The sequence below is a fragment of the Marmota marmota genome, unplaced genomic scaffold (genome assembly GCF_001458135.2).
Source record: "Marmota marmota marmota unplaced genomic scaffold, marMar, whole genome shotgun sequence".
Classification (NCBI taxonomy): domain Eukaryota; kingdom Metazoa; phylum Chordata; class Mammalia; order Rodentia; family Sciuridae; genus Marmota; species Marmota marmota.
This window is the reverse complement of record NW_025999842.1, coordinates 4,663,341-4,677,298: the sequence shown is the minus strand read 5'-3', so window position 1 is coordinate 4,677,298 and position 13,958 is coordinate 4,663,341.

The following is a 13,958-nucleotide window of genomic DNA, read 5'->3' as shown; positions in this document are numbered from 1 at the left end:
CCTATCTGCCTAGGGACGAGTAGATTTGCTCCCGTCCTATCTATGGACGGGCAGCTTTTTTCGTCACTTACCCCCGAGTGTCCCGGGGCTCCCCGTAACGGGCCACCATCTGCCGCAGTCCGGCTGCAGCAGAATAATCAGGGGGGGGTGACGAATAACTTGTGTACGTTGATACAGCAGGAGTAGGAGCCGTTTATTGTAGGACAGGAGCAGTATTTATACATTCCACACAGCTTATCTAATTAGCATAAACTAGATACATCAGTCAACCAATAAGGAATTTCCACACTTAATGGCTCGCTTTTGTTACTTCTCAAACCACTCCCTCTGGCATTTTGCCAGGCACCATCCAGACTTGTTTACAAACTCTAACATTCCCCTGGCAAAATGCCAGGTGTTATTTTGACTTGTTTACAGACTCTAACAGGGGCCCAAATTGTTAATTTTTAGTTCAGCTTTTTCTTGTATTAAGGAAAGGAATAATTATTTCTAAGTACTGTACATGTACTAAGTACTGTACTGAAACTAAGAATTTAAGATTTAAAATTTATCTACAAGGAATATATTAAAAATATAGACAGCTTCAAAAAAAGAGGACTGTAAAATATATGCCACATAAATACTAATCTTAGAAAGCTAAAGCAGCTATATTAATAGCAAATAGTCTTCAGAATGAGGAACATTACTAGGAGCAATGAGGGACATTTCATAATGATATAGGAATAAATTCAAGACATACTATCTATTAATAGAGATTTGAAGTATTCAAATCAAAAGGTGAAAGGCTAAATAAACAAATCAACAATGATACCTAGAGATTTCAACACTCACTTTTCAGTATTTGATTTAAAAAGGAGAAAATTGATAAGAATATAGAAAACTTGACTTGAACAAGTCTATCAACTAATTTGACTTGCACAAAGTACCAATCTGATCAGCTCATAAAAAAAATAATAAATTCATTTTTAGTGGCCCTGGAGTCTGAAGAGTCAAATAACAAATACTGTGTGTGGTGAGAGGTTGCTCTCTAACTGACAGATGTCACCTTGCCATGTCTTCACATGATGGAAGGGACAAGGCAACTCTGTTGCTCTTGCTTTCATGATATAATCATCTCCAAAGACTCTACCTCTTAAGATCCTCCCATTAGTGACTAGTTAAACATACAAATTTTGGGGAGGAAATATTTTTAGACCCTAACAGTTTAACCAACATTCAGAGAATGCTCTACCCAAAGTTCCCAAAGAATACAAAGATAGGTCATGTATTTGATATAAAACAAATCTCCACAAATTTAAAAGTACTAAAATCAGAGTATGTTTTTTGACTATATTATAGAAGTAAATTAGAAGACAATAACCAAAAGATACCAGAAAATATCAGTTATTTAGAAGTAAGATAGTATACTTTAAATAACTATAGGCCAGTGAATACAAGTTATATTAGAAAATATTTGATAATACTATAATACTAATTATATATCAAAATGTGTGGTTTGAAGGCAAACCAGTACTTTGGGAGAATATTTATACTTCTGACTTCTAATTTTAGAAAAAGAGTAAAGAATCAATAATTTGAGCTTCAGAAACTTGTAATAAAGATGACATCAAAACAACTAAAATGAAAAAGGAAATAAATTAGAAATAAAATAGAAAATAATCAAATTACACACACACACACACACACACACACCCCAAAGGCTGTTTCTTAAAAACAAAAACCAAAACAAAACACTAAACCAAACTCTAATTAATCAAGGCAAAAAGAGGGAAGAATTGTCACCAATACAAGGAAGTTTAAAAAGATATCATTACAAATCTTATCATATTAAAAGCATAATAAGAGAAATTATGGTTGATTTAATGACAATAAATATATATTCTATCACAAAACGGAAAATTATTTGAAAAACATTGACTTATTTCTACATTCACCTCAAAAATAAAAATATAAATGCCCCTCTATCAACATTTTGACTTTATAACTAAAAAGTTTTCTATTAAGAAAACTCTATGTCTGGATGTCCTTAGCAATAAATGATTTCAAATATTTGAGAAGAAAGAGTGCCAAAATTACTCAAAATCCTTGAGGAAGCAGAAGAGAAAAATATACTTCTAAATTCATTTTACGACAACATAACTAATACCTATAAAAGAGAAAGAACTATGTATAAATCTTAATAGATGAATAAAAAGCATCTGGAAAAGTCAGCTAAAAACAACCTCTCAGTGAACCTAATAAAAAACCCTACAAATCTCCAGTTAATATCACACTTAATAATTAATGAAATTTTTTCAAGAATGGGAATAAGGCAAGCAGATCCACATTCACTATTTCTATTCAGTATTGTCCCAGAAATCCTAGTCAATTCACAAAAGGCCAGAAAATGGAATAAAACTTACAAAGAGTATAAAGGAAGGATCAAAACTCTTTTGAGTCACTTACCACAGGGTAATTAAAATGGAACATCATAAAGAATCTAGAAAATGCTACTAGAACTCATAAGTGAGTTTAGCAAGGTTACAGATACTATTTCAGTGTTTTAAAAAATGTATTTTTAAGTGTTAACAACAAAAGAATACACTTTATAATAGTGCCCCAAATGAAATTATTAGAGGTAAATTTAACATAATATGTGTAATTCTTTTATACTGAAACCTCCAAAATATTTCTGAAAGTGGTTAAAGAAAGTCTCCCCCCAAAGTGTTGCAATTTATTTGTGAATTATAAGACACATTACTATTAAGATATTATTCCTCCTCAAATTGAAATATAAATTCAGTGGAATCTCAATTAAAATCCCAATAGTTTTCCTGTTTACATCATAGAAATTGGCAAGCTGATTCTAAAATTTATGTGAGAATTCCAACAACCTAAGATAGCCAACTAATTTTAAAGAGGAAGAACTAAATTTGAGGACTTAAAATGCTTGATTCAAAACCTACTATAGAGCTATGTTATTGTGAGCACTGAAAAAAGTTTAGATAGAACAATGGAAAAGAATAGAGTTTATAAATAGACTTGTACATATAAGATTGACCTGTACATATAACAGTTTATAAATAGGTCTGTACATATAACAGGTAGGTGAAATAGGAAACAAATTGTCTATTCAACAAGATGCTGGAAAAAATGGATAATCACATGAAAAATATGAACCAAATGTGAATATAATATGTATTTATCAATATATGAAATAACACAAAAGGAAATCATAGATCTAAACATTTAAAATTTGTAGAAGAAATTATAGGGGAAAATCCTCACAAAATATAATGGCTGAAGTTGCTTATGTAAAACATTTGAAAGGATGAACCTCAAAAAATTATAAATTTAATTTCATAAAATTTATCTACATTTTTCTCTTACGAAGATATAATTAAGAAAATAAAAGGAAAACCACAAAATTTCTGCAGTACAGATATTCAGCAAAAGAGTATCCAGTATATATAACAAACTATTATATCTCATTAAGAAGAAAATAGTTCAGGTAAAGTGGAGAAATATTAGAACAGATATTTCAGAAAAGAATTTATCTGAATGACCACTTAGCACAGAAAAAGCCAAAGGGAAAAATGCATATAAAAATTCTTCAGGAATAACTAAAATAAGAAAAAAATTGATAAGACTAAGTATTGGTAAGGATGTGGGGCAAGTGGAAGCCTTCTATATAAAATGAAACAACCATTTTGGAAAATGGTTTGGTAATTTCTTATGATATTTATCATTACATTTTAGTATAGAACTCAATAATTCTATTATTCAGTATTTATTCTTAAAGAATTGAAATTACATATTCATGCAAAACCTTTAAATAAATCCTCATAGCAGCTTTATTCATAATATCTCCCAAATGGGAACAATATATCCATCCCATCAACTGGTGGAAATTTAAAACAATTTTGGTCTACCCTATGATGAAAGATTGTTTTTCAATTAAAAAATAAATAAATTGCTGACTCATAGAATATCATGTTGAATTATGTCAAGCAGAAAAAAACTGACACAAAAAGTACATACTCAGTTTACATGAAACTCTAGAAGGAACAAACCTGACTTGGACAGACTGAACAGAGAAGAGGAAGCAGCTAGAGGTGTGTGTTGGTGAGATTGATAGCAGGGCCCCAAAACTTTAGTGGGTAATGGAAATATCTTGGTTTTTTTGTTTGTTTGTTTGTTTTTGTTTTTACTAGGAATAAAACCTAGGGGCATTTATCCACTGACCCACATCCCATACTTTTTTTTTATTTTTTATTTTGAGACAGAGTCTCACTATGTTGTTTAGGGACTCACTAATTTGTTGAGGCTGGCTTTGATCTGGTGATCCTCCTGCCTCAACCTCCTGAGCCACTGAAAAATATCCTATCTCTTGAAGGTAGAATAACATCGGTTACACAAATTAATTTATCAAAGATCATCAGTCTATGTATAATCTATTCATCCACTCATCTGATACTTTTACTGTAAGTAAACTAAATCTCAATAAAGTTGGTTAGAATAAAAAGCTTATGAGTAGCTAACTTCAATACTCAGATTAATTCTTTAGGATTAGTGAAAAGTAATATGGGCCTAGAATCTTAAAAAATTATATATATGCTTTCATTTGATTCCCATAATAAACAATGATTTAATATTTTATTTTCCTCATTTTATTACTTAAAAAATTAAAGGATAAATAAATTGCCCAAATTTTCTTGGTTATTAAGCTTTGAATCCTCTTGGCTGCTTCTTCAGCTCTAAGTGGCTGCCCTCTTCCTGTTCCCAGAAAAGAGACATGTACAATATGAACCAATATAACAAGCCACTCTTACTCCTTCTGGAGAAAAGGTATCACCTCGATGGCCTGAACTTGCTGTCTTTAAATTTAGACAAGTGAACTAAGAAAGAAGTAATACAGAACAGGTAGGTGAGACAGCAACACCATGGGGAAGAAACCCAAAGGAAGTCATTTGAAGTCCCTTCTCAAATTGAGGTGCTATGATTTAGGAAATCATTGATTGAAAGATACTTGTCTTTGAGCTGGAACTAAATTTTAAAATCTCAAGTAACTTTACTGGGAAAGATATAAAGAGAATTTTAGAAATATCTTTTTGATTGAAGAGAATTTAATCAACCATGGGCTAGAGGATGTATTCTGATTGGTCAACCTTTTTAAATGCAATTTGGATAAGTAGTTGGAGCAAAAGAAGTATGGGGATATAATTTATTGATGGAACTCAAAAACATAAAACAGGTAGGAGGGATATCATGAAAATCAAAGGGAGATCAGTAGAATAGAAGAAAGGGACCAGTGGTCCTGGGAACAGGGAACTATAGGGGAATAAAATTGGCCAAATTATATTGTTATACTGTGTGCATGTAGAAATGTGTAGCAACAAATCCCACCATTATGTACAACTCTATTGCACCAATAAAATATATGAAAAAATAAGTTATTAATGATTATTTCTGTTCTTGACTCTAATCAGGTTAGTAATGGAGAGATCCTGAGCTTTGTATCTGTTCTACCTACCTTTCTCCCACTTCTCTACCTATCTGTCCTCCTATCTAGCTTATGTAATTTCCATCAGAAATCAATGATACATTATTATTCTGAGCTACGAATTAAAAAAAAATGAAACTTGGTATAAATATATTTACTGATTATTTGTATTATCTGATTTCTGTCTTAAATACCTGCTGATAGGTAATAAGTATATTTAAGCAAGTCAAATATACTTATTTGGTGTCTATGTACATTTAATTAATTTTTTTAAATGTTATAGAAATTAAAGGAAACCATTTCTACTTGACAAAATTCTATTTTGAGCTTAGACACTTCAGAGGTGGGAATTATTTCTATAAAGCTAACCATAAAAAAAAACCTTTCAATAAAAACATTTCTTTTTTCTCTTTCAAGTTTTAATGTTAAATTGGAATTTGTTTTGTAAAACTTTGGGGGATAGGAAAAAATAAAATTAATCTTAAGTTCTAACTTCTAAAACCATGTTTTGTAAGGAAAGGCAATGAAAAAACAGTCTTAATGCAAAAAGGAGTTCTCCACATTGAGAAGGACAGTGCTGGAATTTTACTGAGGTTAAGATTCCCAGTCACGCAGTAGGCCATTAATGGCAAAGCCTTTCTTCTCTGCCACTCAATCTGACCAATGCTAATAAAGCCATCAAATTTACAGAATGGGTATGCAGTGTGCCTTGTTCAGTTTATTTGCCCACAGTAGCATAAATATCTAAAAGTACAAACAATAATAGAGAGGAACAAGATGCACAGAATCTAAGCTACTGGCCCACTTATTAACAACCACTGATACCAGTGTCCTATCTCCAATAAACTGTGGCAGAACAGCATGTAAATCTACTTACCTACATCTGCTCTTATCACACTGGGCACTTCCTTATAAAACAGGTTGATCTGAATTGAAGTAAGGACCATGCACAAGAAAAATCAAAATTCAAATTGCTATAGTGAATACATGGATGGAGGGGGTTGTTGATTAGCAAAGTCCCAAGACTTAATTAAGTGGTAGGAAGGTAGGATAAGAGGGGAGCTTAATTACAAATGCTTCTTCTTGAGTGTCTGAAAAATTTGATCTATTTTCTTCAAAAAAGTATAATTCTATTTGGTGATAAACTCTGCAATTGCTATTACCTATTTCTCACATCTGTTACCTAGATAAATATTGAATCTGAAACACAACATGTGAGATCATGTCAGGTTTATTTTTTGAAATATTTAAGTTATTTTTTCATGTGAGCAATTCATAAAAACGTTTGAAAACATTTCCTCTGTTGAAAATCATTGCTAAGGATTTGCCTTAGAAGTGAGCTTTCCTACTATCCCCAGCTAAGCCACTTCATTTTTAGAAATGTCTATTTCTTGAATACCGATTTGATGAAAACCATTCCAACAACAGAAACAATCACACGAAAGTTTTTCTCTAAACATCTGGCTCTGGCTCTGCTACCTCATGCGAGTGTTTCTCATACAATTACATAAGGTGATTCAGGCCGACATTTGAATTGGCACACAGTTTTCATTAGGATTTTCAACATTCTTGAGGGTTAGATAAATCTCAGGGAAATCTGCAGTTGACACATCCAATTATCTCCCTGCTTCGGTTTATAGTAACCAGAGCTGATGTCAGTCCTTCCTTACAAGCAAGGGGGAACTTAACAGTGATTGGATGTAGAAATAGAATGTAAAATTTAATGTTGGATTGTGTTTCCATGAAATAACGAGTTAAGCTTAAATTATTTGAGGGAGAAAGGATAAAATAGTATCCTGGGAAGTTTGTCTACCTCCAAAAGAAGCCCAGGGGCAGCAATTCCCATTACCTGAGTTGACAAGGAACAAGGTGATAATATCATAGAGCTAAATATAAAATAATTATAATAAAATTATCTCCATGCAAGCCCTTGTGGTTAGTAGATTCTGGTAGGGTCCATTTGCCTGGGCAATGCATTTGACACTGTCCCAGGAAAAGTAATTTTAGAATTAAAGCTTTGGGTCTGAGGGTCCAGAACCAAATAAAATTCTTTTATGACCATAAGATATTTTTAAAAATATATAGGAGTGTATTTCCATATTGGTAGAGTTTGGTCTTCCAAAACTCATGTAGAAATTTAATTGCCACCTTAATATTAAAAATATCAAGGTTTTAGCATGAGGCTCTGTTTTCGTGAATGGATTAAAGCCTTATGACAGGAGTAGGTTAGTAATTTTGAGAGTGGGTTGTTATAAATTTGGCACCATCTGCTCTCATTTTCTCTGATTTGCACACTCACTTGCCTTCCACCATGCCATGATGCAGCAAAAAGGCCTTTGCCAGATGTCAGCACCTTAGTTAACCAGCCTCCTGAACCACGAGCCAAGTAAATATCTATTGTTTACAATTTACCCAGTCTGTGGTATTCTGTTATAGCAGCAAAAAACAGACTAAGACTAATATATAGTAGTCCTATTTAAAAAAATAAACCTTTTCCATTTGTCCCCAGTTAAATAATTAATTAGAATTTCATTAACTGAGCATGTTTAAAATAAGTCTTTGGCTATTATGTACTTAGATTATATCCTATGCTGGTCTCTAAAGAGAAATATACTTTCTTGGAAGAAGAAAGCTCATTGGTTTGAGAAAAAAAAACATTTTTTATAAATATTATTCTCTTCTGGTATAAGGGAACATGTTCTTGACATTCAGCTGATTTTTATCTACATCTAAAATTCCAAAGTCAAGTCTTTTCAACAGAGCTGCCAGGAACACGAAGAATTCAGTGGTCATTACAATTTTATTTGTAGGGAGACTTTAGAGAGGAGTGGGCCAGGAGGAGTTTGAAGCTGGCACTGGACTGCAGAGGCAGCTGAGGGCTGGGGCCATAAGACTACAAATGTCCTGCAGAGGTGGAGGCTTTGCAGAAGCTGCAAAATCTCATCACCAGGCGTCTTCAGTGAGAAGACTCTAGATAGGGCAGAGGGGTTGGAAGGGAAGGGAGGGGGCATGAGGTTATAAATGATGGTGGAATGTGATGATCATTATTATTCAAAGTATATGTATGAAGACATGAGTTGGTGTGAATATACTTTGTATATAACCAGAGATATGAAAAATTGTGCTCTATATGTGTAATAAGAATTGTAATGCATTCTGCTGTTTTATATTAAAAAAAATATTTGTCCCTATTGTAACCATTGTTATTCTTTGGTATATTTTTCTCAGCATATTTACACGCTTACGCTTATAATTTTGTGTACTATATTAATAACGGCATCTTCCTTTTTCACTTGCACATGAAATTCTTACAATAGTATCTCTATTTGTATGTAGCTCCATATCTCTCTATGCTTATATTATCTATCTAATTGTCAATTTAGCTGCCAATAATTTTCTGCTAGCTACTAGTGATCTCCTAGTCTAGCTTTCTCACACTCTGGAAATTTGTTACCCTGAGGTCTGCTCCCTAGTTTTTATTTAGTAACATTTTAACTATTTTGGTTTTAATTCAGTTTGTTCTGAAGACTATGATAATAAATGTATTTCCTTATAAATAAAATTCACAACTATGATTTAAAAAGACTTGCTGAAAAAATCCTGAGTGAATCTTCCAAATGCGGCCCACTTACATCTATATTCTTGAATATAACACTATTTATAAATCTTTACTATTTTAGATAACTGTGTCACATACAATTTCTTAATCTAACTTTCTTCATCTTTTAAATTATTTCCTTGGGAAGGATTCCTACTACACTTCACAGAAGCATAAATTATGAAGGCTTATTCTAAATTAATTACTGCAAATCAACAAAGGTTTAAATGAAATGCCTTTTTCTCATTTAGTTAAACACTCACACTCTAGTAGAATAATACCTAAACCTGATAGTGCTGGACTGGCTATATGACTATATCATTCATTTGAAGGATAGCATCTGCAAACTTATTCTCTTTTCCAGAAGAAAAAACAATTTGGAAAATGGCTTTTCTACTTATCACTTGAAACCTCCCTCCTTTACCCTGTGAACCAGAAAGCAGCCTAGGAAAATGCAATTTCATAATATAAAAGGGGCAAGCTGGACTGGCATAGAATTGATTGAGGAGATTTTAAATTACATCTCATACATCTAAAACAACCAATCCCAAAAGTTTAATCTATTATTCCTGTCCTTTTTTCTTTAACTACTAAATAAACAAGATTATTCTATCTCACATAAAAAGTAGCCACAATATTAAAACTACTGATATTGAGGTTTCAAAATTTCTATTGGATGTAGGCTTTTCTTTGAAAAAATTAAAACCCCAATTTATATTGGTAAGAATAATATAAAATGAAACAATCTCCTCTCCCAATACTGTCCATAAATAGAATATAATCATAACAATAATAATTTTTATAGCAATAAATGTTCATGTTGCAATTTTGGGCTTATTGTTACTTTATAACATAGATTGTAATTAGAAAAATAATTTTGAATTGAATATCAATACTTAAAATTTATTGAAATTATGCCTCATGTTTTTTTTTTAAGCAACATAAAATTAGAGCATAGATGGTTATTTCAAGGAACAAATTTTAGGATAATATTAAATGATAAAAGGAAGTAGATTATATTAATATCTCATGCGATGTTAAAATATATTAACAACTTGAATATTTTTTGAAAGTCCATTTGTGATCAGCATACACTTTGGAATGCTTAGAAACTGTTTCTTCAAGTGACTTTTCATTAATGTTCTCAAAGAAAAAAGTTGTTTCACTCATGGAACTTGGATGGTGGCATTTGATTCTTGGCCTGTGGAATGTATGGTAGGAACTATGCCAAATATACTGCAAATGTAGCTGCATGTATATTAGAGAGAACAGTAATGGGTGGCAAGCAGGACTAGTACCTCCCATTCTGCTGCTGAATTCTTTCAGTTGCGTGGGCATGGAAGCATAACATATTCATCCCATCTTTAAGTTGGAGACAGTTATTAGGTTGTTAAAAAATGCCTATGAGATTAATCACTTGGAAGATTAGTGCTGCCTTTCCCCTAAGTGTTTATTTTCCATTTTACCATGGGGATAATAATGTGAAAAATTCACATTTTGAGATTAGGCACACCTGCATACTTCTGTCCAATATAGTAATTTCGAGCCACATTTGGCCATTTTTATTTGAATCTAAATTAACTAAAACTAAATAAAAAATGAAATTTCATTTTCTTGCTTTCACTAGGTGTATTTCAAGTGCAAATAGCCACAAGTTGGTAGTGACTACCACATGAGACAGTGCAGATCTAGAGCTACAGAACATTATTGTCACTGCAGAGAGTTCTATAGGACAGTGCTGAACTAGCTTACATATTTCATAAAGCATCTATTTCTAATTAGAAGCCTATTCCTTGCTTGATTTCTAAACTGAAGCATAAATTAAATAGTGAACAAACAGTAGTATAACAAAATACATGGGTTACTTTAAACACATAAAATTAAATTTGTTAAATGTCGCTTATGCAGGTTTATAAGAAGATAAAACAACTTTTATATGCATTGGTAAAAAAAAATACCCAAAAGAAACTTGGAGATGCTTACAAGCTGGGTCTGGAGGCAGCGTTTGCATAGGTACAACTAACCCTCTAATATTCACGGGGAAGGCACAAGTTCAGGATAATTTCGAAATAATTTATTCAGTGCCTATTATTCTCTCATCTTAAATTTGCAGGGGTTTTTTCTGCTTCATTGTTCACAATATATTGTAGTAATGGAAAGGAAAATACAGTGCACTGATTAATGATAATATTTTGCTTTCCTTTGCTTAGTTTTTCTGGAACAAGGTGTTTGATCACAGTTTCTATATTACAAAGAAATATTTTCTTATTCCATTTACCATCAAACTATAACCTATCAAGACTTTACCTGAATGATATCTTTTAAATTTGGGGTATACGCATATTAGAAAGTCAATTTTTGACTAAGTTATAATAGGTAAAAATATATCATGACTATTACTTCAAGTTGTACAAAAACAATACAAATACTAAACTTAATATGAAATGATTTTGAAATAAAGCATAAAAGAATATTTGATGACAAATATTTCTAAGTTTAAATGTGGAAAAAAGAAGGTAAATTGTATTATGTTTAAATTAAAGGACTTCTTCTCATCAAGCACCATGATAAGAAATGAAAGGTATGTTAGTCAGCTTTTTATTCCTGTGACCAAAACACCTGACAAAAACTACTTTGATGAGAAAAAGATTATTTTGGCTCATGGTTTCACAAAAGTCAGTCCATGTTCCATTGACTCTGTTGCTCTGGGCCCAAGGTGAGGGAGAACATTATGGCGGAAGGGTGTGGTGGAGGAGCACTGATCTGCTCATGGTGGCTGGGAAGTAGAGATAGAAAGTCACAGGGGCCTACGGGAAGGATGAACTCTTCTAGAAAACACTCCCAGTGACCCATCCTCCTCCAGCTATGCCCCATTGCCCACAGTTATTGCCTAGTTAAACTAGTATGAACTAATTAGGTCACAGCGCTCATTATCTAATCATTTCACCTGCTGTATTAATAGGAGTGTTTGGTGGACACCTCATGTCTAAACCATAACATTCTGCCCCTGATCCCTGAAAGCTAAGGTCCATCTCATAATACTGAATGCATTTAGTCTATCTTCAAGAATTCCCTTAACAGTTCCAGAATTGCCCAAAAGTCAAAATCCAAAGTCTCATCTGAGACTCAAGACAAATTCTTGGCTGTGATTCTTCTATAAAAATTAAAATCAAGTTATATTTTTCCAATGTACAATGACCCAGAGTAAAACACATTCCAAAAGGGACTAACAGGAGCATACAAAGAAGAAATAAGACCAAAACAAAACCAAAACCTAGCTGGGCAAACAAGGCGTGCAATTCTGTACACAATATATAAGACATAGAGTGATGAGATATGCTCTTCAAACAGATTGGGCAGTCCCACCCACTTTTAGCCCAGCTCTCTCCATAGCCAGCAGCATGTCTTGGCAGACACTCCATGTTCCTGGCATATTTTAATTTCTGTGTTCTCCATTCCAGTTTCAGCTTTACCATTGCAACTTCATGCAATACCTTCTTGGGGGGGCTTGCATGGATTCTGACCCTGCTATACTTTGCTTCATCTCCAGTCTTTTCTTTGAAATCTCAGTGGAAGTCTCAATGACCCCTAGCATCCTATATTCCTGCAGAACTAACACCAAGTGGATGACACTCAAGTTGGCTGACAGCTGGGCCTCCTGTAATCATGCTGTAGCAGCCTCTGAGTGTCTGGGTGGCTGAGCACTGTGACCCAACTTCCAGCCATCCTTTTGTGAGCAGGGTGCCTTTCTGATCTTTTCTCAAAGGAAGTTACTCCTCTACATACTTGAGCCTGCAATGGGTGTGGTCTTGCAAACTCCTGAGACTCCCTTAAGCCCTTATTCCTATTGTCTCTTTGCAAAGTATTTGACATGTTTTTAGTGACTGTAATCTCTTCAACAATCATATCTTTCTTGGCCCCACTTTTTCATATACTTTTTTGACAAACTGAACATTTTAAAAATCTTCCTTCTCTGCTTCCTACTCCCAATTTTCACAGAAAACTTGACAAATAGCTGCCAGGAGAATCCATGCCACTGCCTAAATGCTGTGCTATATTGAAATTTCTCCTACCAGATCAATTTGTCCGGCACTTTTGAATTCAGACCCAGAAGAAAGTCTCAGGACATGAGCAAAATGTAGACAAGTTCTTTCCCAATAGGCCAGCTTCCAGCAGAGTCCCCTGAAACCTCATAAGCATAGTCTTTATTGTCTTTATTCCTCTGGTCTTCTGAGTTCCCACCAGAATCACCCATAAATCTCCACTTACAACATTCTTTTTTTTGCCATTATTATATTTATTGGTTCTTTTTAAAAAGAATACAGTTATTGTAAAAAAATAACAGGCATAACAATAGGATTCATTTTGACATAATTGTAAAAGCATGGAATACAATTTGTTCTAATTCAGTCCCCAGTACTTCCCCTTTCTCTTTCCTCTCCAACCCCCAACCCCTCACATTCCCTTCTCTCTACTCTACTGATCTTTCTGCTGTTTCCTTGTCATTTTATTTTTTTAAATTAGTGTCTTGTGGATGTACATGATGGTGAGATTCACTCTGATATATTCATATATCTACATAGGAAAGTTAGGTCAGACTCATTTCACTGTCTTTCCCTACCCCATCTCTACTCCCTTCTCTTTATTCCTCATTGTCTAATACACTGACCTTTCTTCTGTCATTGTTTATTCTCCCACTCTATTTTGGATTAGCTTCCACATTCAACTTTTGACTTTTGGGGATTGGCTTACTTCACTTAGCATGATGAAGTTCCATCCATTTACAGACAAATGCCATAAAGTCATTTCATGTATGGCAGTGTAATACTTTTCTCTCTCTCTCTCTCTCTCTCTCTCTCTCTCTCTCTCTCTCTCTCT